The sequence below is a fragment of the Leucoraja erinacea genome, chromosome 1, assembly GCF_028641065.1.
Source record: "Leucoraja erinacea ecotype New England chromosome 1, Leri_hhj_1, whole genome shotgun sequence".
Taxonomy (NCBI): Eukaryota; Metazoa; Chordata; class Chondrichthyes; order Rajiformes; family Rajidae; genus Leucoraja; species Leucoraja erinaceus.
The window spans coordinates 28,328,314-28,353,717 of record NC_073377.1 but is presented as its reverse complement, the minus strand read 5'-3'; the positions used below and the strand labels follow the sequence as shown (position 1 = coordinate 28,353,717).

The 25,404-nt window shown below is 41.3% G+C and overlaps 1 protein-coding gene across 5 annotated transcripts in view; it reads left to right on the top strand.

Moving 5' to 3' along the window:
• The first annotated feature begins 3,768 nt into the window (after positions 1–3,768).
• The window catches only part of LOC129695282 (ciliary neurotrophic factor receptor subunit alpha-like), a 309,100-nt gene continuing 287,464 nt past the window's right edge, over positions 3,769–25,404 (top strand). Inside the window, exons 1-3 of one of the 5 annotated variants that reach the window (XM_055632108.1) lie at positions 3,787–3,915; positions 8,561–8,869; positions 16,857–16,911. The gene's annotated coding sequence lies outside the window, so the exon portion shown is untranslated. Of the gene's footprint in view, positions 3,916–4,431; positions 4,844–5,008; positions 5,032–8,560; positions 8,870–16,856; positions 16,912–25,404 lie in introns of those variants that run through there. The other 4 variants (XM_055632115.1, XM_055632089.1, XM_055632098.1 and 1 more) reach the window with 4 other exon arrangements.

Sequence of the window (25,404 nt, the reverse complement as noted above, 5' to 3'; positions counted from 1 at the left end):
TGCACAAGCAATAAAGGATCAGCTTTAACACCAATTATATGGTTTGCTATCAGATCTCAATGAAGGCAACAGTTGGAATTGTGAGGTGTGGGATATCCACAAGTGGCTCAAGTGAATAATTGAGTGGAAGTCAGGTATTCTAATCTGAATCACCATCCAGTGACCTTGACAGAGCCCTTTAGCAACCGTTCCAATGTTTGTATGACATTCTTGAGGGAGAGGGTGAGCAGCCAGAAGTTGTTGTGCAGAAATAGGAAAACAGATGAAGTCCTGTAAAGTGAATAGAGGAAGTTAGGCAAAGGTTGAAAAACAAGTACCTGCAAGGGATTACTCCCAGTGCCAAATGCTGGCGAGGATAAAAACTGGAAGGTCGGACATGCTGAGGAGTTGGTGCAGGGAGCTGGGATTCAGATTTTTGGACCATTGGGATCTCTTCTGGGACAGAGGTGATCTGTGCAGGAGGTTTAGGTTTCACCTGAACTGAAGGGAACCAATACTCCGGCAGGCAGGTTTGCTAGTGGTGGTCATACAGCAAGGAAACAGGCCCTTTGGCCCAACTTACCCATGCCAACCAAGATGCCCCTTTTACACTAGTCCCACCTGCCTGCCCTTTGCCCATACCCCTCAAAACCTTTCCATGTATTCACACTATCTGTTCTCATGCTTTGTACACCTCTACATGATCACCCCTCAGTCTCCTGCGCTCTAAAGAACACAGTCCAAGTGTGACCAAGCTTTCCCTACAGCTCAGGCCCTTGAGGTCTGGCAATATCTTCTCTACACTCTTTCCAGCTGAATGGCATCCTTCTTATGTATGGTGACCAAAAGTGAGCATGGTACTAACTATGCACCTGCACTCCGAGATCCTTCTGCTCTACAACACTACCTAGCGGTGTACCATTCATGGTGAATGTCCTGCCCTTATTTGACTAATCAATATGTAACACCTCGCATTTATCTGCATAAAACTCCATTAGCCGTTCCTCAGGTTACTTGGCCAGATGATCAAGATCCTACAGTAATTTTTGATAACAATCTTCACGGTTTACGATACCACTCACTTTAGTTCCTTGGAAGTGGCAACACAGATAGATCAACACTGGTGGTCAAGAAGGTTTTCGCCAAATTGGCCTTCATCAGTCTGGGTATTGAGCATAGATGTTGTGATGTTATGTACAAGACAATGGTGAGGCCATATTTGAAGTATTGTGTTCAGCTTTGGTCATGCAGCTATATGAAGGATGTTGTTAAGCTGGAGAGAGTGCAGAGAAAATTTAGGATGAGGGGTGATCTTATAGTGGTGCATAAGATCATGAGAGGAATAGACAAGGTACATGAATTTTTTACCTAGAATTGGGGAATCATGAAGTAGACCACACAGGTTTAAGGTGAGAGAGGAAAGATTTAATAGGAACCTGAGGGGTAACCTTCACACAGGGTGGCGGATATGTGGCATGAGCTACCAGACATGTTAATAGAAGCAGGTCATAGAACAATATTTAAAGGATGATGGATAGGACAGATTTAGAGGGACATGGGCCAAATGCAGGCAGGTGGGACGGGCATAGATTGCGTCTTGGTTGGCATGAACGTTGGACTGCGGGGGCTGTTCCAATGCTGTATAACTCTGTGACTATATTATAGACCCAAAAAGCTGGAGTAACTCAGTGGGCCAAGCAGCATCTCTTGAGAGAAGGAATGAGTGGTGTTTTGTGTTGAGACCCTTCCTCAGGCTCTACGACTCTATTACTGTATATGAACATTGATTGATTTGTGATGCCTACAGCAGCCCAATAATCTGCTGAATTTATCTGTAGAAATCTGGATTCACATGGCAGCAAGTGTATCTGTCCACAGGGTGATGAAGGGAATGTTGAAAAGATCAAAAGGACCCAATAAGAAATTGATTTTTTTTCTCCTTGCTTATTTCCCAACTAACCGTCCTAACCTAGGTTAGATAGTTTAGCACAGACTGGTCTTTTTGTCTGCAACTTCAGTATTTCATATGGCTTGTTCAGCAGCATATCATGCACTTTTCATTGAACCATAAGGGAAAGCCCTCATTTTATCTATAATATACACTTCCTGGGTTTTCTGTAAGCAATTGAATTAGGATAGGGAAAACAATAAAAGTGTGGAATGGATTCCATCAATACAAACATGTGTAAAGAGAGCAGACGATGTGAAATAGGCTCATATTATTGTAAAGTCTGGTAGTAGCATTAGAGCACTACCACTCAGCATCAATTACTTGTTTAAGTTTTAATTGTTCTCCTGCTAGTAATTTTGGCTGGAGAATTTCTTTAATGATTAGCACATTAAATACACAAAATGCTGCCAAAACTCAAGCATACTTTTAGAAGTCTAATCAGTTTTGTGTGAAATACGATTTTCCTGAGTGTTTTCTGCTATTACTGCTCAGATTGAATGGCTTGGTGAATTATTAAATTTGCAAATTGGCTTTTTCAATCTGAGATTAAAAACCCTCAGCCAAGCAAAGGATTTCTTGCCTAAAAGGCTATTAATTTATCAGATGTGAACATGCCACCATTGGGGAAGAAAATAATTCAGTTCTTTGGCTATTTCAGATGCCCCGCAAAGCATTACTGGAGCTGACAAAATGTACAATAATAGGAGTAATCAAAGAGGCCAACAACCTCCTTACAACATTCATGGATATATTAATTTCAGCTGTCATGTAAAACAATAACCGTAAATTATTCTGATCCTCAGATTCATACATCAGTCTGTTAAGATTTTTTGAAAAGGTCACATGAAGTGCTAAGGCAAAACTCCAGTAAAGTTGAGAAAAAACTGTTTTGAAGAAAATGACAGAAGGAACAAAGATTAGTAGAATGGATAAAAGGGAAAGGTCTAAATACTATTTTGGCACTAGCCGCCAGTAACTGTGAGAGTTAACCTTGCATTGCTGAATCTCTTTTAAATCAGAGCAAATATTTAACCAATAAGTTACTTTTCTTATAGTTCGACACCCAATGCTTATTTGTTGGCTAAACTTTGAAAGGAAAGTTGGTCAAAGATCTATAGAGCAAGGATTTTGAAAAGAATGCCATATTTTAAGATAATTGAAATAAACATTGCTTAAGTATTTTGAGTAAATGAATGCAGCAGCTGTGCAGAAATATGGAGTAATCAGAGAAAAATAGATATCATTTCCATATTTCTGGCATGTACATAAATATATAAATGTGTACGCATATACATAATCACCCCACACTTGTCAGCTGAGACAGCAGATAGTGCGTTCTGAATGAGGTGGCAGGATCAGAGCTCAATTAGGATAAAGAGCTTCATGTTTTATGCAGAGACTCCAGGACCTTTGTTTGTATTGATTTGTTAATGTGTACTGTGTGTTTAGCTGCCGTGCTTTAGAAACTGCCTTCAAGCTTGCTTTCCAATCAGAGGGTTAAAAGGGGAGAAAAAAAGCACACACAAAAAGAAATAAATTTAAGACTTCCCCAACCGTTTAGATTTCCACCACCTCAAGACCTCCAACACCCCTCTATTAAAAAAAAAATCCTCTATGTTCCACACCTCCCCCTATTATTCAAGAGCAGATACATATTTGCGCTATGTGTAGATGAAGAGAAGATATTTTATCTCCTGTGCGTTTGGCTGGAGGCTGAGCTCTAGGAGGTTTGGCAGACACTGGTGAGTTTTTTTTTTTAAATACAAAGCTACACTTCCCCAAACATTGGCTAGGGGGTGCACGGCTCGTCTGATAATTTATTCTGCCCATCACAAATGATTGCCTGGTCACATGGTGAGGCTCTGGAGTTTAAAAGTGCTTTAATCTGCATCCAGTGCAGAGCAGCTGGTGGCAAAGTAGAAATATTCTGGCAACACTGGCAACTTTGTCTTATGCTGCGAGGTGCTACTGTGAGAGCGTTTTCAGTAAGTAAAAAAAAATCACAAGATGACAGCAAGCTTGAATAAGCTGCATTACATATTTTTTCTTTTATGTGCTCAATGAATTATATTTAAAATACAATGTTGGCTTAGAAATGCTTTTATTCAGATATTTCTTCTTTTAAATTATTTGTTGCAACACTTGCTGGCAGGACAGTCTGAGCTTAATGGGAAGGGGATGATGAAAAATAATTAAAATAAAGAAGATGAAAGATGTTTCACTGGATTGTCATGAAATGTGCGGGTGTGGTTGGAGTTGTATTGCTGGGTGAAAGTGAAGAAAGCACTGCACTGCTAGACAATTAGCTCGGATTCTCTCATCTTTTTCTGTAGTGCTGGTCTTGTGTTTAGGGGTCACAGAAGCTGGTGACCCAGTGTCAGCAGTTCTGCATGGAAGCTATTATGCATTCCTGATTGATTAGATTTAACGGAAATCCTCTTGCTTTTTCTTCTCTTTGCTCTCTGCTAGTGCTCCATTACTTCCAAAAACCTTCAGATCAGGGGAGTGCTTTAGCTTATCACTGCTAGCTGCTAATTGCTAATCTTCCAACGATGTTTATTTGCAGGGGAACAACCGTTAGTCAGTTTCAAGTGAGCAAATAAAAAAATGTGTGCTGAAGGGGATTTTTTTTTTAATTCAGCTGCCAACAGTTTTTAGAATATCCTGTTTTCTTTATTTCTCCAAACATGATGCTTTGGAGTCAGGAGTGGGTGGACTGAAGGTTAAGTGTTGAAACTGAGATTCAGTGCATTTGAGATGGAGAGACTTGAGCAACTGACTGTCTCTTTGCTGCTCCAAGCTGTCTTAATTTTCCAGTAAAAGACGGAAGCTTTGCTACACCACGCTGCACTGTTACCTTTTAACATGAATGACAGCCCATTTACTCAATTGTTTCGTGGAAAAGTCTATCAGGTAATTTATTCTGTGCTGCAGTTTTAACGAGAGCTATAACTCAAAATGGGATGGCATGATATGAGTCACTCTGCCTCATCAAATCACTGCGATCGTCCTTGCAGGCAGGTGTTTGGAAGAAAAATCTGTTGTTTACGGGGGTCACAACATTCATTTAAAGCCAGAAAACTGCAACAAAAACCCTCGGGGTAAGAAATTGAGGCATGGATATTTCAATTTTAAAGCAGAGCCTTCAGTAGAATAGAGCAATATTGCGCGACTATCAGTGCTTGCAGAAAAATCCTCCTTCAAATATCTATCAGGCGAACAGGTTTAACTGTGTGCCAAAGGAAAATATTGTCTGTAAATTATTTGTGCCATATGTGTTTATGCATGCTTTTGATGTGTCTCCGATTATCTGGTATACTTTATACGAAGGGAATTATATTGAATTTGATCTCGTATGATTCTTGGTAAGGTTTATCTGAAATCCTGCCCGCTATGTGACGTGCAGTACTTGAGCAGTTCATAAGCGCAATTACTTTGCAGCTGGTTACAACATGAATGCTAACAAGAAGGTTGCTGTGAGAAGTGGGAAAGGCTGAGGTTTCCACTGGATGTGTCGGTGGGGAACTGAAGAAACCTGTGTCCACGGCTGGAAAAGGGTAGCTTGGAGTGGAAGTGCTCCAAAAATAAGTTGCAAGGTGGATTCCTGCACAGAATATGTCGCCAAATATTTTTGTGCAAGTGAGAGATTACTGTGGCTGTAGCTCAGATTATAGTTTATGTACTGAGGCTGATTGGTGCCAAAACTTGCAGAGTGAAATGAATGTCTTGTATTTTGCGTTCAAGGACAATCATTTTGTCCATTAGTTGCAGCTGATGTTGTGAGAATTTTCGTTTTCCTCTTGTAATTATCCAGAATCCTAATCTTCTGCGGGTTTTAATCCTTTCAACAATGCAAATACTGAAGCATCTTACCATGATACTTTCTCCGCACTATTTTGAAAGACGGGTTGTAGAGTATTATGATTTAGGATGAGCATGCAAGTTATGATAAAAAAATAGGCAGTACTTATTGCAGAGACCAGAATACAATCCACAGAACTTGATTAATGGTCCTTATTAGTGCATTCCCAAACCGTTAAAATAACACAAGGCTTGAAAGATTAAATCCTTTTTGTTGCCTAATGACATTCATATCATGTGCCTTGACCCCTCATTATGCATTCTTCACTTGAGATTCCCTTCTGAATAGAAAATACATATCGGAGCATACTTTAAAAATCCACTTGCGTGCATTTGACCAAGCACAAATTTAATTTTATTAAGTCTTATTTCCAAGATATCGTTTAATATCCATAAATAAAAATTGGGGAAGGATCCCTTGTGGCAAATGGAATCATGGCAAGATGTAAACGGTTGGGAACATTGTAATTTTAGCTTTGTGTTGATTAAAGTTGATCCAACTAATGTTTCTTAAAAACTTGTTTGTCTCCTTTCTCGATGTTCTTTGGAAGAAAGGTAGCCTGGCCAGTGGTTTCCCAATTTTTGGAGATGTAGGTTTAAAATATTGATATCGCTTTTGAGGAAAATGATAAGGCAAGGTTTACTTCAATAAAGCCATTGTGAGAAAGACAAAGAGACACTTTCCAGAAGAGGAGCTATTGCCATTGAATGGTATTAAATAACTCATTGTGAATTTAATGTAACATTGCATTTCAAAAGTTACCATGTACCTGGACAGAATCCATTGATCCTGTTAGTACCTAACATTGGTCTACTTCTCCAATTTAACTTAATCAAATTCAGTTACAACCTTTCACGATTGTGGAATTCTATGGTTAGTTTGGAGCTGCTTTTACATTGTTTGAGACCGAGACTCTCTTGGGAACAGCAGAGAAGGAGATAAAATATTGTAACTGCCTACCACATCTAAAGTACATTTGCAATCTACAAATCAAGTTGCATAGCACCGAAACAGGCTTTTCGGTCCATCAAATACCAATCCCTTTTTATTTGTCTTTGTCCATTTGCAGAAGTTATGGACACTTTTTAAATTTAAAGTTAAGGGGGTGATTAGTTTGATAGGAGTTTATCGCCAAGATCCTTCAGATGATAGAATAAACTGGCTGCAAGTTGATCAGTTGCACGATTGCTGAGTAGACCAAGTGCCCGGGTGGCAAGCCATGAGGTAAGTTCTTCATAAATCTGCTGTGCTGACCATTTTCTGAAGGCACCAAACAGCTCTGCAAGGTCAGAAGTTAAGAATGATAGCAATTATTATAGGTACCAAAGAAAGGTAATTAGCACATTCATTGCAAATGCCAGCCTGCCATCAAATATTATATTAAGCACTTAAATAGATTAGCCATCAAAGTACGCAGTTGTGAAACTACTTTCAAGTGTTGGGACAATAATTTTCCTCTCTGCAACCAAAATTAAAGTCTCTGCTTGCAGATGAAAATAAATGATTAATTCATTGGCCATTAAGGAAATCTCAAGCCTGGTAAAGTTGAAAATAGTTGCATTCAGCCCAAATTACCAATATTGTTCAATTAATTATTTGATTAAAAATAAAAATAAAACTACTCTTTTAACATAGTGATAACTATATTGTGTTAATCACAGAAGTGCCATCAATTTGTTGGCCTCTGGTTAACTGAGCAACAGAGTGGACTACTGCTACCGGCATACGTTGAATGAATGAGGGCTACATTGTGGATTGTGTCTCTGCGAGTAGGTAATCTCAGTCACTGAGTTCCTATTCACTGTGGGTTGATGTCAGGGAAAGGGACTTGAGATTTTGGTTGGGGTTCTTTGGCTGCATTTAGAGTGATATACAGCATGGAAACAGCTCTTCGACTTGCCAACCCCCCCCCCCCCCCAACACATAGTCCCACCTGCCCACATTTGGCCCCCCCCCCCCCCCCCCCCCCCCCCCCCCCCCCCCCCAAACCTGGTCTATCCATGCATGGCAACAATTGAGGGAATGTTTGTCAAGGCAGGGAACTAAATGTGCCTTGGCATAATAACAAGGATTCAGCTGAGTCAGATGAACTAATTGTAACGGCAGGAGATTGTGCGACATGTAGAGGGTATGTAGAACCACTCATTTCAGCATGGTAATGTATGTAGACTGTGTATGAAGGTAGTCAAACGATGCCATTTGCAGATCGTGTAGGTCTATACTCCCTGATAGGATACAACATAATTTGCTTCTAGTCTGCACTGAGCGAGGTTCTTTGCTCTATGGAGAATAGTTGAGTAGTGTCCAGGGGTATTTAACTTTCATCCTGTACAAATGGCAATTTCAAGTTAACTGATGCGGTGCCTTTGTCTGCCCTTTTCTCGTGCACTTTGCCTCTGTCATGATTCAGGAGCTCCTATATTGGCTTGGCAAGTTCAACAAATCTAGGAATGATGCATTCTAACCCTGGAATTGACTGGACTTGGGATTTGTTTGGAGGGTGCAAGGAGCCAGCACCATGTCAGTTGATTGGAAGAGAGACTCGTTGTTAATTCAAGAAACATTTAGACGGGTACATGGAAAGGATCTGTTTAGACGGATATGGGCCAAAACCCAGGCAAGTGGGACTAGTGTAGATGGGACATGTTGGTCGATGTGGGCAAGTTAGGCTGAAGAGCCTGTTTCTACGCTGTCTGGCTACAACTAAATGTTATTGAATCATTGTGGCTTTATTTTATGATCTGACCTCCTATCATGTTGACTTGCAGCTGGTCAAGTACCTACTGGAGTTAAAACAGAATATTGCAAGGCAATGTGTGCTAGAAGCCATCTTGAAGGAACATAATATCTCCAATTGGTCCTGGGAATTCTGGTCTCTATCCACACAAAGTGAAGAGGGAGCATTGGAAATGCCACTGACAACCTCGAGATAACACAGAAGACCCGCATGAGAGTCAAAAGGAATATACCTCATCATAAGCTAGAATATGCACCACCCACCCACCCTACCAGAAAAATCAGTGGTTCTCACGTTGACCTCAATAACCGTCTCAGAAAACCACAAAACCAAAGTAGAAGTAAGTTGTCCTCAATCCCAAGGGATAGTTCAAAGATAAGTAATCCATGGGGAGCTGCAAGGTTCTGTAACATTCAAGCCTTGTTTTGTACGTTAGTTGGAACACTGATAGTCCTCCAGATGGCAGAATCACATAAGTCCGATGTTGGAGGATGAATGCGTCCTTGAGAAGCCAAGTAGATTTCTAGTTTGTATATCAACGTGTATAAAAGCCAGCAATAACAATCTGGCAGCGGCATATTAAATATTTAAAAAAAATCCTCAGTTGAATGGACCTGTTAATAGTTCCTTCATCCAGTCATATTTGTGTTAGCAAAAGTCACTTTTATGCACATTATGACCATTATAATTCAGAGAGATGGGAAATGTGGTGTCAAAAGCTTAACCATCTTTTAATTGCAAACATTGGAAGAGTATCAAAAACTATGGACTGACTCGCCATCCAATGCTCAGCAATTAACAAAAACAACTGTGCCATTTTCTGACATTTCACACCGTGAGAATACTATGACAATGAATACATAAATGAGAAGCTCTGCTAAATAATGCGCACATTTTTAAATGTGAAGAAAAGACCCTCGTACTATCTTAAATCAGACTTTACTGGACTTTCTCTTGCACTAAATCTATGTATCTATACACTGAATGGCTCAATTGTAATCATGCATTGTCTTTCTGCTGACTGGTTAGCAGGCAACAAAAGCTTCTTGCTGTACCTCAGTGCACATGACAATAAACTAAATTAAAAGCTTCATGAGGCACTGGCCATGGGTGACCCAATTTTGGTGATTCACAAATTCTGTAATAATTTGGTGTTTGGGCGACAAATTAAAACAATAGTTGATCCCATGATGGCTGGCACATTTGTTGGTGAGCTCCAATTACAGAGGAACCATGCGGAATTCCATTCCTGACTGAATTGTGGGGGTTTGACCCTTTTGTCTAATGGTGTTGGAATGACTAGCTGGAGGTGCAGAGGAAATTTGCTGTTCACCTGTAATTTTTATAGCCAAACTACTGCTGTTCACATGGTCTTGCAAGTCACATATGGTATGACCATGGGAGAGTACTTGGGGCAAATAAAACACCTGCCTTCTAAACACCAAGGGGAAATGTCCCAGGTAACCTCAGTTGCAGCAGCTGTCTGTTGACATCCTGGCTTCCCCCTATTTGTGGAATTAAATGAATAGTAAGCGAATAAATGCATTCATACAGGAAAGCACTGAGATAAAAGGTTAACAATGATCTTATAGAAACATAAAAAAATTGGTGCAGGAGTAGGCCCTTCGAGCCGTTCAATGATGGTCCAATTCTATACTGCCATCATAGAGTCTGCCCTCTCCTTCTCCATCATGGCCTGGTTTGGCTCGGCCACCAATCCCGACATCCGGAGGCTGCAGTGAATTGTATCATCTGAGAATGTTGTTGGCTGCAACCGACCCCCCCCCCCCCCCCCCCCCCCCCACCCTCACCCTTGATGAACTGTACACTGCAAGGGTCAGGAAGATCGTCTCTGACCCTTCTCACCCTGGCCACAAACTCTTTGAAGCGCTTCCCTCTGGAAGGTAACTCCGGCATACATAAAAACTGTCCCCCCCCCCCCCCCCCCCCCCCCCCCCCCCCCCCCCCCCCCCCCCCCCCCCCACAAGTAGTAGCTCTACTCAATAACCAAAAGTTTGTAGCCTCATTTAGCACTGGTATTTTATTTCATTCACATGTTTAAACTGTAATGTTTTATTATTAATGTTTTATGTGTCATTCTTAATTGTTTACTGTATGTAATGTTGTTACTTGTGAGTGGAGCACCAAGGCAAATTCCTTGTGTACATACTTGGCCAATAAATGTGTTCATTCAATATGATCATGGCTGACCATCCAAAAGCAGTCACCCACTCCTGCTTTCTCCCCATATCCCTTGATACCGTTATCTAACTCTTGAGCTGTATCTAATTCTGTTTTAAACACCCAGTGAATTGGCCTTCCCTGCCCTCTGTGGCAGAGAATTCCACAGATTCACAACTTACTGGGTGAAAATGTTTTTCCTCCCAAATGGTCTACCTACTCCTTATTCTTAAACTGTGACCCTTGGTTCTGGACCCCCCCCAACATCGGGAACATTTTTCCCGCATCGAGCCTGTCCAATCCCTTAATGTTATGTTTCTACTAGACCAGGTGTGGACCCACATTGGGCCACATTCCCCCAAGGAAATATTCCACCGCGGACCCATGGTCCCAAACTGCACAGGTGCAGAGGGGTTCTTGTTGTGACGCGAGTCATGACAACCATCCCACAGCTGCGCCTCACCATCCCTCTTCCTACCCCATCTTCCTCATTCCCACTCATCCCCAGCAATCCCTCCTCCACTTTCCCTCCACACCTCCCCACTGCCCTCCTCTCCCTCTATCACCCCCCCCTCTGCTATCGCCCCCCCATTCTCCCTCCTCGCCTCTCTCACTTTCCCCTCCTCTCCCTCTATCCCTCAGCACTCCCACCCCAATGAAAATTGTTTTTGTTTATATATATTTTTTAAAATAATTTTTAAAAAATCGAATGACAATTGCATTTTTTGTTTACAAAAACCTAAACACAATAACCATATAACAATTACAGCACGGAAACGGGCCATCTCGGCATTTCTAGTCTGTGCCGAACACTTATTCTCCCCTAGTCCCATATACCTGCGCTCAGACCGTAACCCTCCATTCCTTTCCCGTCCATATAACTATCCAATTTATTTTTAAATGATAAAATCGAACCTGCCTCCACCACCTTCACTGGAAGCTCATTCCACACAGCCACCACTCTCTGAGTAAAGAAGTTCCCCCTCATGTTACCCCTAAACTTCTGTCCCTTAATTCTCAAGTCATGTCCCCTTGTTTGAATCTTCCCTACTCTCAGTGGGAAAAGCTTATCCACGTCAACTCTGTCTATCCCTCTCATCATTTTAAAGACCTCTATCAAGTCCCCCCTTAACCTTCTGCGCTCCAAAGACTAAAGCCCTAACTTGTTCAACCTTTCTCTGTAACTTAGTTGCTGAAACCCAGGCAACATTCTAGTAAATCCCCTCTGTACTCTCTCTATTTTGTTGACATCCTTCCTATAATTAGGCGACCAAAATTGTACACCATACTCCAAAATTGGCCTCACCAATGCCTTGTACAATTTTAACATTACATCCCAACTTCTATACTCAATGCTCTGATTTATAAAGGCTAGCACACCAAAAGCTTTCTTTACCACCCTATCTACATGAGATTCCACTTTCAGGGAACTGTGCACAGTTATTCCTAGATCCCTCTGTTCACCTGCATTCTTCAATTCCCTACCATTTACCATGTACGTCCTATTTTGATTTGGCCTGCCAAAATGTAGCACCTCACACTTATCAGCATTAAACTCCATCTGTCATCTTTCAGCCCACTCTTCCAACTGGCATAAATCTCTCTGTAGACTTTGAAAATCTACTTCATTATCCACAACCCCTCCTATCTTAGTATCATCTGCATACTTACTAATCCAATTTACCACACCATCATCCAGATCATTGATGTACATGACAAACAACAGTGGACCCAACACAGATCCCTGTGGCACCCCACCAGTCACTGGCCTCCAACCTGACAAACGGCCATCCACCATTACTGTCTGGCATCTCCCATTCAGCCACTGTTGAATCCATCTCGCTACTCCACCATTAATACCCAACAATGTTGGCTGTTAATGAAAATGGACGAATTTGATTAAAACTGAGTTTTTTTAAATCGCGATTTAAAAAAAAAAATGGAAATAATATGCAGGATACCATTGTGACGTCAAATGGGATCCCATTGTGACGTTGAACACGGCTGACGTGCAGGTCAAGTGAAAAGGTGATTTTTGTAAAGTTTAAAACGTCAATAACATAAAATATAACATCAAACCACTCACACTCACACTCACTCACCCATTGTACTTGATTAGGGACCAGCTTTGGCTTCAATAATTTCTGAAACCCTGTTTGTCGATGTTGCCATTTCTTCAGCTTGCCTTTGTACAATTTCTTTCTGACGTCTTTAGGGGTGGAGTGGGTCGGGTTACCTTGACAAATCGAATGTCAGAGGTATTGGAATGTATTGCGGGTATGAGCTCTTTCTGTCCACATTCTCAACGTATCCACTTCACTGAGGCATGAAAGGATCAGGATTTCTTTGAATGATGTATCTGAATTTGCACTTGCACAAGAGAGTGCAACAGGAAACCTTGAAACGTGCTTTGGGAGAGGATAATAAAGAAATATTTTAACAAAACTGTGTACTAATTTTGTATGATTATGTTTAAAAATTTCCAATCAAATTGCTAAGATATTAGATTTTCCCCAAATTAATAACATCAAACTTTTGTCAGTTTGAAAGCATTGCTGTTACTTGTGTTTGCTGTTAACTAATGAATACACACACTGATACACATGGTTAACTGGGTGAGATTTCTCTGCTTTATTTGAATTGTCACAATCTAGATGATTACAACACACTATACTCCTTTCCATATCCAAATTGTGCCATCATTATCAGCACAACCTTTCACCTGTATAGGCGAAAAGGCAACCACAAATGTGGGATGATAGCTTGGTTTTCCTTTATCATGAATATTTGGTTTACAGTTCAGCTTTTTCAATGTTCAATGTATTTGCAAAGGATGTGTCAAGAATTTTAAACCTTTAATCTTTTAAGTGTTTTTTATTTCCCCTTATTTATAGTTCATGTGGCCAGTGTCATCTTGGGCAACTCAAACTGCTGTTGGTGGATCATGCAAAATGGGCCACAAATTCAATGTTGCCACAATTTTTGGTATAGCCTCATCTTATTTGCCTTTTATTTCTATCAACTCTTTGTTAGCCTCTTGTTCCTACTCCTCAATTCAGTGGGAGCAGAAGTGTTTGGCATACAAAATTTGTACAATATCTGACCACTAATTTTTTATTAAATAGTCCATCTTGGAATAATATATATTTGCTCCTTCAGAAATGTAATTGCAATGTGTGTTCAGGCCCATGAGCATAGAAACTATTGCTTAGTGCCTGCATATCTGGACCAGTATTTAATATTGTATTTACAAAATATACCATGGCAGATGTTTGTTTTTCTACTAGTTACTCTTCTAATTACAGACTATTTGTTAGGCTTGGCATGACCTGCAGCTAACTTAATTATCACTGAGTAAACCATTCTCCTGAAATATGAAGTCTTGCAAGCATGCAAATTCACCTTAATTGAGGAATCTATGGTATCAATTAACATTAAATATACAAATGAATAGTCTTGTCACATTCTTTCCTCTAGTTCTTACAAGGCTAAGTGGGACCCATTGGGTCCCAGCATCACATGGGAGGGCTGGTCACCTGACACAATATATTCCACCTCTCCACCAAATCCAATATTGCTGGCCAGTGGGGGTGGGGGTTTCTGTTGCGCTAGTTCGTATTATTTGTTGATCACACACCCTCCACCTCACACACACGCGCAGATTCATTCACTCGCACACTGGCAGGCAGACACACTCACGCACACTCATTCACACAGACACTCACGCACACTCATTCACACAGACACTCACGCACACTCATTCACACAGACACACACACGCAGACTCATTCACGCACAGACTCATTCTCACACACATGCACTCATTCACTCACACTCGTGTACACACCCACACGCACAACTAAAATGTCAAGTAACTTCAGAACATGTTGAATTTACGGAGTGTAAAAGGAATGTTTAAAGCCTCCTGTAGAGGCTGCTGCTGCTGAAGCAAAAATGTGCTTTAAATAACATCCAACAAACACACTCACCATAGACAGAGCAGTCAGCTCTCTTGAATTATTCAACGGTGCCTGCACTTGCCGCCATCTTGACGTCACCCTCTTGCTTGTTGCCACGAACTAGAAATTACGCACTCAGCACCAGCTAACCGGAAATGACATCATCAACGCCATCTTGCAACTACGGAAAATCACAGAATGAGCGCCAATTTTGAAATTAAACAGCCTTGATCTAATAAAATGTTTATTCACGCTTGCAAGCAAGCCCTTTAAAAGCCAAGCCAATTGGACAAAAACACTTTGCAAGCCAACAAAACACATTTGCTGAAAACCACATCTCGGGGACTCACTGTGGAGTAGACGTACGTTCAGTGTTATTCGCAGCTCAGAGCCGTGACGCTCTCGCTTCCTCCGTCTGGCAGAGACATGGTGAGCCACGACATTTCCGGGTTTTATAGACCCTGCTGCCAGAGAGAATGCAAAAATTAAAAAAAACATTAATATATCTCTGAATTTTCATCAATGGGAAAAATCCTCCATTCCAGTCTGGTCGAGGCCAAAAATGACGGCCGTAAGTGGCTGCGTTCTCTCAGAAATCGCATCACAGCGAGTCAAAAGCGGTCAAGATCTTACTTTTAGTAATATAGATAAAGGTATTGAAATATTTGCAGCAACCGATTTCATGTTTGATTCTGCTGATTTATTACCAGGATGATGATGGATCTGAAGCAAGCCATCTCAGAACAGTTGTCCAAAATTGAGCATATCTGTAACCTCCCACCTTTTTAATCTGTGGAGAAGTTTATTTATGTAGACATTGTGTGAGAGACTTTGAAATGTTGCTGCTGGCTCATTATCAAAAATGATAACTTGGACAAGCTGAAGGTGGACTAAGATTGATACATTCCGAGGAACTGTCTCTCAATTTTCTGGGGCAAAATATGAATAAAACCGATTAAGGCACCATGTGTCAACTCTTGGGTAGACACACAATGCTGGAGTAACGCTGTCTGAAGAAGCGTCACCCATTCCTTCTCTCCAGAGATGCTGCCTGTCCTGCTGAGTTATTCCAGCATTTTGTGCCTACCTTCGATTTAAACCAGCATCTGGAGTTCCTCCCTCACACGTGTCAACTCTTTACAGGATGAATGGAAAAATAATTGAAAAGCAAATTATTTCTGCCAATAACATTCAATGGCCAATTGGCCACTTCAAGGGCTCAATGGAAATCTGAAAGATCACATCCTCTAGTATGGTTATGACATCATACAGCATAGAAATGGGCCCTTTGGCCCAACTTGCCCATGCTGACCAATATCTGTCATTTGCACTAGTCCCACTTGCCTGCATTTGACCCATATCCCTCTAATCCTATCCTTTCCATGTACCTATCTAAATGTTGCTTAAACGTTGTGAAAGTACATACCTCAATTACCTCCTCCAGCAGCTTGTTTTATATGCCCAACACCCTTTGTGTAAAAACAAAAATTGCCCCTTGGATTTCTATTAAAATGTTCCCTCTCTCCTCACTTGTGGTGAGAAGCATCATGAAATCATGGGGGGGAAATAGAACAAACTAAACAAAATAGTGTTGATGCACTTTGATATGGAATGAATTCAGAAGAGAATAGCAACTGAACCATCCTACCAACAACTAGAGAGCTGTCCCGAATTACTATCTACTTCATTGGAGACTCTCAGACTAGGTTTGATCGGACTTTACATTGCACTAAACATTATTCCCTTTACCATGTATTTGTACACTGTGGATGGCTCGATTGTCACATATTGTCTATTCGCTGACTGCTTAGCACATGATGAAAGCTTTTCACTGTACCACATGTGACAATAAACTAAACTACATCTCAAACTCAAAAGAACTTGGGCTTTTACCTGTCTGCACATCCGGACGCCCGCAACAACGGCTGCGGAGTGTTGAGGTCCAGGCCACGGGAAAATGGAAGAGGTCTGGCCAAATTTTGTGCCTTCCACCACAGTGATGAATGCTGTGGTGGATGTTTGTGTTACATTTTTATTGTGTATTGGGTGTTCTTTATCATTGTACCGCTGCTGACAAATTCATTTCACTTGCACTTTATGTGCAAATGACGGATAAAACTGATTGTATTGTGTTGTTGAATCTTTGGCTCTTTACTAATTAACACACTGTCTATCTCTTCATTGCAGGACACACTACCTGTTCTGTGAAACCTCTGTGTGTTTGCCTCCGTAACCCCTCCTGGTGAGTAACTTAATCATATTTTATTGATCATATTCGATTAACTGAAAATGCCTATCGCCACAAATGGGAAGACCAGGGTAACCTTTACAAATCTCTGACTGGTTTTCAGAATTGTTTCATATTTGTACCAGATTAAGCGAGCAGCTTTAAGGTGAGTAGCACATGGAAGATGGGTCTTCCTTTGTTCGATGCCCATTCATTGTATCTGATATTCATCATGTGATGATGGGTTGATTGAAGCATTTGATGATATGATGAACAACTGCTGTGCACTTGCACTATCGCAAACCAGAGGTGACTAACTGGTTTCAGATGATGCACTTTGCAAAAAGAACTGAGCTGATTTGACCCATCTGGAACAGTTACCAAGTAGTTTTCATACACTTGCAGTTGAGCTAAAGGGAGCCATATTGCCTTTTTTCATAGCTCACAGCTGGGCTGGAGAAAGATTGAGCGCAGAATCAGGCTCCTCAGCCAGAGTCTGAACCGATCACTAAGCACCCACGTTTTTGGGAGGTGGGAGGAAATTGGAGCACCCAGAGTAAAACCACATAGTCACAGGGATAACATAAACTCCACACAGCCAAACCTGGAGATCCGGACTGAATCCAGATTAATGGACCTGCAAGGCCACACATGCCCTAAAAAGCCATGTTTCAAACATTGTGATATCTTCCAGTAAATAATATCTCGAAAATAAAAATATTATTTGTCCTCTTTTTCAATAAAATGATTTCATAACTATTAAAATATGGAGGTTTCATAGTTTAAACAGATAATATAAAACCATCAAATAGAAAGGGCTATCGTAGAGTGAACATCATTAGCACATCAGGTAAAGTCATTATTTCCCATGTATAGTTGGGATTGAATGTAGCATTAAACACTTTGGGTATGTTATTTTCCAGTATTTCTAATAGCCATAGATCATGATGGGATATCTGGTTCATTTAAAAACTAATTCCTGTGGATTATGTTGGGATTTGTTTTACTCCAATGAGATTATCATTAAATGGATCAAAGGCCAGGATCCAGCCACACTTTTGTCTGAGAATCATGTTGTCATTATTGTGGTTTCAAAGACCTTTGCTCTGGACCGAGCTGCACACGTGGGGAAGCTGATGCAACGCCGTTGCAGCACTGGCATCAACTCTGCAAAGTGGAAAATTGTCTGGGGACCAGTGTTCATAAAAAGCAAAACAAATTTGCTGAATTAACACCCATTCAATCTACTCTAATTCATTGGCAAAATGATAGAAGCTGCAAAGAGCTATTGCAGCTCTTTATCGAGGTTGGGTGTCGTGTGGTGAATGATTGGCTTCCAAATACTCTCGGTCTTTCCACCGTAAACATGGTACAAGTCTGGAGTGTAGTAGAACGCTCCTCACTTGCCTGAATCCAGCACCAAACATCCTCAATTAATGTGACTCTACCACAAATTTATTTTCTCCAACATTAGGACAAGAGGACTGCAATGTTCATCTACGAAATGCACTTCAGTTACTCGCCCAGGCTACTTTAATAGCACTTCCCTAATCTCAATCTTTACCACTGAGGACGATGTGTGGCTCTTTGGTATGTCAACGTTGGGCAAGACTTGCATTGTAAATGATGGATCCCCGGAGAGTGATGCAGAATACAAGGGCATGGTTCCCTAAAAGTGGCGGGTCAGATTGATTGTGTGGTGAAGGAGGGGTTTCCTTCACTGGGAAAGGCTTGGCACATCAAAATACAGCTGTACAAGTCATTGAGACCACACTTGGAATACTATGTGCAATAAGTTCATTTAGGAAGGAGATGAGGAGAAATGTATTTAGTCAGATGGTGGTGAATCTGTGGAACTCTTTGCCACAGAAGGCTGTGGAAGCCAAGTCCGTGGATATCTTTACGGTGGAGATAGATAGATTCTTGATTAGTATGGGGTTATGGGGAGAAGGGGGTTAGGAGCGAGAGATGGATCAACCGTGATTGAATTGCGGAGTTGACGATGGTCTGATGGGCCGAATGGCCTATTTCTACTCCTATTACTTAACCTTATTCCAGTCACCCAGCTACAGGAGGGTGTCATTATGTTGCAATGGGTGCAAATGAAATGGGCTTCAGTTAGAGGGAGAGGTTGGAAAGTTGGTAACATTACTTTGGTGCATTATAGCTGAAGGGTCTTCTTCTGTTGTATGTCTTTTAGACCTGCAGCTCCGTTGAGGCGAGCCAGGCCAACGTGTCATCGTCCAGGTCAATCAGACCTCATTCACCATTCGGTGGCCGGTGTTTGGGGCAACTGGTGACTATGTGCTCCACTCTCTGTGTTGGGTCCCCACACTCGCAGGAGGCGTTGTCCACGAGGCCCCACCTCTTCATCGCTACTCCATAGCGTCCGACGCCTGTCCTCAAGCGGTTGAGGGTTGTTCACTGCTTTCGGGGCAGGTCCTAGCCTGGGACGTCCATGAGGTCATTGATGTAATGGTGCAGCCTAGATGGTTCAGCTGACTTCCACTGGTCTCTCCATCTCGTCTTGACCCAGGCGGCCTTAGAAGCGTCAGCCGGTGTTGTGCAGAGCAGCTCTTGGACTTGCATGGCAAAGGGGTGCCGTTAAAATAGCTGAAGGGTGACCTTATTGAGGTGTACAAGGTCATGGATTACAATGAACACTCGCATAAGCACTCTTAAGTAGAGAAGGTAGAGATTTATGAAGAACTTTGGGGGAAACGTTTTCATTCTGAGGGTAGCCCATATCTAAATTGAACTGCCCGAAGATGCTATAGAAGTAGATGTAATTACGACTTTTAAAAGGCATTTACACAGATATATGGGTAGGAGCGGTTTAGAATGCTATGGGTCAAATGCTAACTGTATGGACAAGGTGGGCCAAAGGGCCTGTTCCATTCTGACTGCACCTTCAGTTCCTGTAACTTTCCCTCTTGGATACCAATATCTGAAACATTTCTTCCCAAACAATCACTTGTTCCATTACTGTTTTCTTGTCAACATTTAATTCCATTTTATCTGAGTTAATTGGCCCCTCATTACCATATAACCATATAACCATATAACAATTACAGCACAGAAACAGGCCATCTCAGTCCTACAAGTCCGTGCCGAACATATTTTTTTTCCCCTTAGTCCCACCTGCCTGCACTCATACCATAACCCTCCATTCCCTTCTCATCCATATGCCTATCCAATTTATTTTTAAATGATACCAATGAATCTGCCTCCACCACTTCCACTGGAAGCTCATTCCACACCGCTACTATTCTCTGAGTAAAGAAGTTCCCCCTCATGTTACCCCTAAACTTCTGTCCCTTAATTATGAAGTCATGTCCTCTTGTTTGAATCGTCCCTATTCTCAAAGGGAAAAGCTTGTCCACGTCAACTCTGTCTATCCCTCTCATCATTTTAAAGACCTCTATCAGGTCCCCCCTTAACCTTCTGGCTCCAGAGAATAAAGACCTAACTTATTCAACCTATCTCTGTAACTTAGTTGTTGAAACCCAGGCAACATTCTAGTAAATCTCCTCTGTACTCTCTCTATTTTGTTGACATCCTTCCTATAATTGGGCGACCAAAATTGTACATTACATTAAAGTTATCCATCTTCTAGTTTTACTTTGGTGATGGAAAAAGACACAAAATAATCCAATCTATTTTTTTACAGGCTTTACCCACATATCCTTTCACAGAAATTTGTTCCACTTGGCCTTCCTCATTCCCTAGCAATAGATTCAGCAATGCATTCTTCTTATCTGCACATAGAATACATTCTCCTAAATACATTTCAAAAACATTGCACTAGCTTTCCGTTTCCTTTAATATTTCGAACATCTGCCAAATATCCTTAATCTATAGTTTATGCTCTTTTCTGAAATCTCTCCATTCCAATGACGGTTAGTTTTAGAGATTCAGTGTGAAAACGGGCCCTTTGGTCCACTGTGCCCACGCCGGCCATTGATCACCCATACACTATGGTGCCTATTCCACTGTTACTCCAGCATTTTATGTCTACCTTCGATTTAAAGCAGCATCTGCAGTTCTTTCCTGCACTATCTCTGTTATCCCACTTTTGCTCTTGGAGGAATTTGCAGAAGCCAATAAACTTGAACCAGTAAACCTTGGAGGAAACTAGAGCACCCGGAGTAAACCCATGCGGTCACAGGGAGAACGTACAGAGAGACGAGGAGAATTGTCAGAGAGAAGAACTACTGGTGATCTTGGGGCAACATGCTGGCTCTGGGTCTGGCTTGGACAAATGTTAGCACTTCTCACTAGAATGGTCAGTCCAATGTGTGCATGGCACTTGCTCTTCCTCACTATGTCCAGAGATGTTCCCTCGGACAACATCTGGAGCCTGGATCGCCTCGGCGCAGAGGGAGAACAAAGAGGGAAGAGGCAGAGTCTTTAAGATTTTGCCTTCCACCACAGTGAGGAGGTGTTTGGTGAACTCACTGTGGTGGATGTTAAATTTGTGTTGATTGTGTGTTTTTGTTATTTTTTATTATATGTAACACTGCAGGGAAATTACATTTCCTTCAGACCGAAAGGTTTCAATGACAAGAAAGGAATCTAATCTAATCTAACATGTTATTGATGTAATAAACAACTGTAACTATTCAAATTTGATGTTTACTTATTTCAGACAGCCTGATTACAACAGTCAAAAGACGCATGGACATGTACATGGATAGGATAGGTTTGGAGAGACATGGGCCAGGCACAAGCCAGTAGGACTAACTAAGTTAAGCAATTTAGTTGTCATGGACAAATGGACAGAATCTGTTTCTGTGCTGTAATGACCCATAACTCTATAAGATTTGTCAGAGGTAACGGCCAGAGTGAGGGACCAAATTAATTTGTAAGTTATTTTCTTCTGTGTTTTGTGAATTCCTTTACCATTTACATTAGGATGGAAGTCTCCAATTCTCTCTTTAGTTTATAAATTGCAATCAATTTTGTAGGAGGATACGGCAGCCAAAATCAGAGTGAGTTGCGATATAAATTTGGCTTGTGGTTGTCCTACCAGGCTAAAAGCATTGTAGAATGAAACTTTAGCCATCACATGTTCTGCAGCTATAGCCTTCCTCACTTACACAGGCACCATTTATATTGCAATGTCTCTTGTAGCTTTATCATTCGTCAATATTATTTTGGGGATGCATTTCCACAGACATTACATAAGGCTCCTCTCTTGTCTCCAGTGGGAGTCTGGTCAAATGGCTTGGAGAGAAACCCTGCTGCTTTACTCAAATCACTTTTTTTAAATTATTTTTTTATTTTTTAAACCTTCCTCGGCTGTATGATTGGCCAGAGGCTCTGACTCGTATATCAAAGTGAAGAGCTGGTGATGGGCCCTCTTTACCTTTAAAATGTTCTTGCTTTCCCTGCCCACAGAACTGGAAGCCGATGTTCTGTCAGATATATATTGGCCTCCAAAGGGCAATGAAAATCAATGGATCCTGCTTTTGTGGAGTGGTGACAGGGAAATGCCTTTGTACAAGATTAGTGCAGGTTGGAATAGTCACCAGCGAAATTCATAGCAACCCCTTCGGGAATGGTATGGTGCCAGAATATTCATTAATTTGAGGTGCAGGTATTGATAAACCCACTCAGAGTTGTCTCCTGAAATATTGACATTGTGACAACATTTTGTCTTGAAATATTCTGACTTTGTGTGGTGAAGGTTGACACACAATGCTATACCAGATGGGGAGCTCCTGGATTATCACTGAGTAATGACAAAGGGAAATGATGTTTCCTAACGAGCACTGAGTATGAAGAAGAGTCCCGACTTGAAATGTCACATATCCATGTTCTCCAGTGATGCTGCTTGACCTGCTGAGTTACTCCAGCATTTTGTGTGTTGGTAAAGTTTGTTGATTCTACAGTGCTGAGCTATCTGTTTTTCTTTTTAATAAGGGAATCGAGGAGGAAATAATGTTCTGAAATTCCTGTGGCTTTCTAGGGGAAGAGAAGGCAGCTTGGACAGTGGTGTTGTAATTATCCTGCCGTGACTATCCTGACCATTATATATTTCCTATATCAGATGCACAGTGTCTCTTGCCCAGAGGAGGCAAGGACTAGAGGTCATAGGTTTAAGGTGAAGGGGAAAAGCTTTAATAGGAATAGACATGAGATTGCTGTTTATCAACATGAGGACCAAAGTTGTGCCAATGAAAGCCAAACGAGCCATTATGAGACTGAGACAAGAATAAAACTGTTAGAGACCTTGGGCTTACCAAAATCAACTGTTTGGAACATCATTAAGAAGAAAGAGAGCACTGGTGAGCTTACTAATTGCAAAAGGACTGACAGGCCAAGAAAGACCTCTGCAGCTGATGACAGAAGAATTCTCTCTGTAATAAAGAAAACTCCCAAACATCTGTCTGACAGATCAGAAACACTCTTCAGGAGTCGGGTGTGGAATTGTCGATGACCAATGTCCACAGTAGATATTAGGTGTGGGAGTAGGCCATTCGGCCCTTTGAACCAGCACTGCCATTCACTGTGATCATGGCTGATCATCTACAATCAGTACCCTGTTCCTGCCTTCACCCCATATCCCTTGACATAGAAACATAGAAATTAGGTGCAGGAGTAGGCCATTCGGCCCTTCGAGCCTGCACAGCCATTCAATATGATCATGGCTGATCATCCAACATTATCCCGTACCTGCCTTCTCTCCATACCCTCTGATCCCCTTAGCCACAAGGGCCACATCTAACTGCCTCTTAAATATAGCCAATGAACTGGCCTCAACTACCCTCTGTGGAAGAGAGTTCCAGAGATTCACCATTCTCTGTGTGAAAAAAGTTCTCCTCATCTCGGTTTTAAAGGATTTCCCCCTTATCCTTAAGCTGTGACCCCCTTGTCCTGGACTTCCCCAACATTGGGAACAATCTTCCTGCATCTAGCCTGTCCAACCCCTTAAGAATTTGGTAAGTTTCTATAAGATCCCCTCTCAATCTCCTAAATTCTAGAGAGTATAAACCAAGTCTATCCAGTCTTTCTTCATAAGACAGTCCTGACATCCCAGGAATCAGTCTGGTGAACCTTCTCTGCACTCCCTCTATGGCAATAATGTCCTTCCTCAGATTTGACTCCACTATCTTTAAGAGCTTTATCTAACTCTTTCTTGAAAGCATCCAGAGAATTGGCCTCCACTGCCTTCTGAGGCAGAATTCTGCAAATTCACTACTCTCTGGGTGAAAAGTTTTTCATCGTCTCCATTCTAAATGGCTTACCACTTATTCTTAAACTATGGCCCCTGGTTCTGGACTCCCCCAACATCAGGAACATGTTTCCTGCCTCTAGCGTGTCCAAATCCTTAATCTCATGCTTCAATAAGATTCCCTCTCATCCTTCTAAATCTGAGGGATCACTTTTTCACACATAGGGTGGTGGATGTATGGAACAAGCTGCCAGAGTTAGTTGAGGCTGGGACTATCCCAACGTTTTAAGAAACAGTTCGACAGGTATATGGATAGGACAGATTTGGAGGGGTATGAACCAAACGCAGGCAGGTGGGACTAGTGTAACTGGGACATGTTGGCCGGTCTGGGCAATTTGGGCTGAAGGACCTGTTTTCACACTATCACTTTATGATGCTATACTCCGTTACCAGATCTTTGCCTGCTGAAATTATCATTTTAGCCTCTTCATGATGAAATCTAAAGATCTCTGCGAGCAAATAGCAGTATCTCAGATATTTGATTCGATGTCAATAGTACGGTTTCAGAATTTTATTTTGACAGTCTAATCTAATCCGTTTTTTGACAAATTACCAAGAAGGGGTTATATTGTGAGGTATTTATATTTTCATGCACTGAAGAAACAGTAAAACTAGGTGAAAAACACTTTGATAACTAACTTTTATTTTAATTGTTCATTCTTCGAAGTATTACTTTCATTTGTGCGATGGCATTATCAAATGAGGAGCAAAGTATACAATTCTCATTAATCCGCCCCATTTAATTGTAAATTGATTCCTGAACAGCAATAATGTAAAGTCGTCTTTTGCATGACCTCTCTGAATGAAATTATTAACTCTGTGTACAAACGAGGAACCTCAGATGCTGGTTTACCAAAAAAAAGAGAGAAAGTGCTGAAGTTGCTCAGTGGGTCAGGCAGCATCTGTGGAGAACCTGGAAAGGCAATGTTTTGTGTTAGGACCTTTCAGTTGGAAAAAAGATCTCTACCCGAAACATTGCCTGTATCCACGCTTTCCAGAGATGCTGCCTGACCCACCGAGTTAATCCAGTACTTCAAAAAAAAAATCAATTTAATGTGTGTTTGATAATGCCAACTCAAATTTAATTGTCCAAACTATTTCATTTGATACTCTTTGATCCAGTACAAATGAACATTTATCCCATCTGACTGATCCAAAGATAAAAACAAAATTTAAATCTGCCTTTCTACCACATGGTAATATTATAGGTTGCATTGCAGTAAATGCTATTATGCACCTACTGCTCATTGTGCGATTCTCTGTGAAATTCA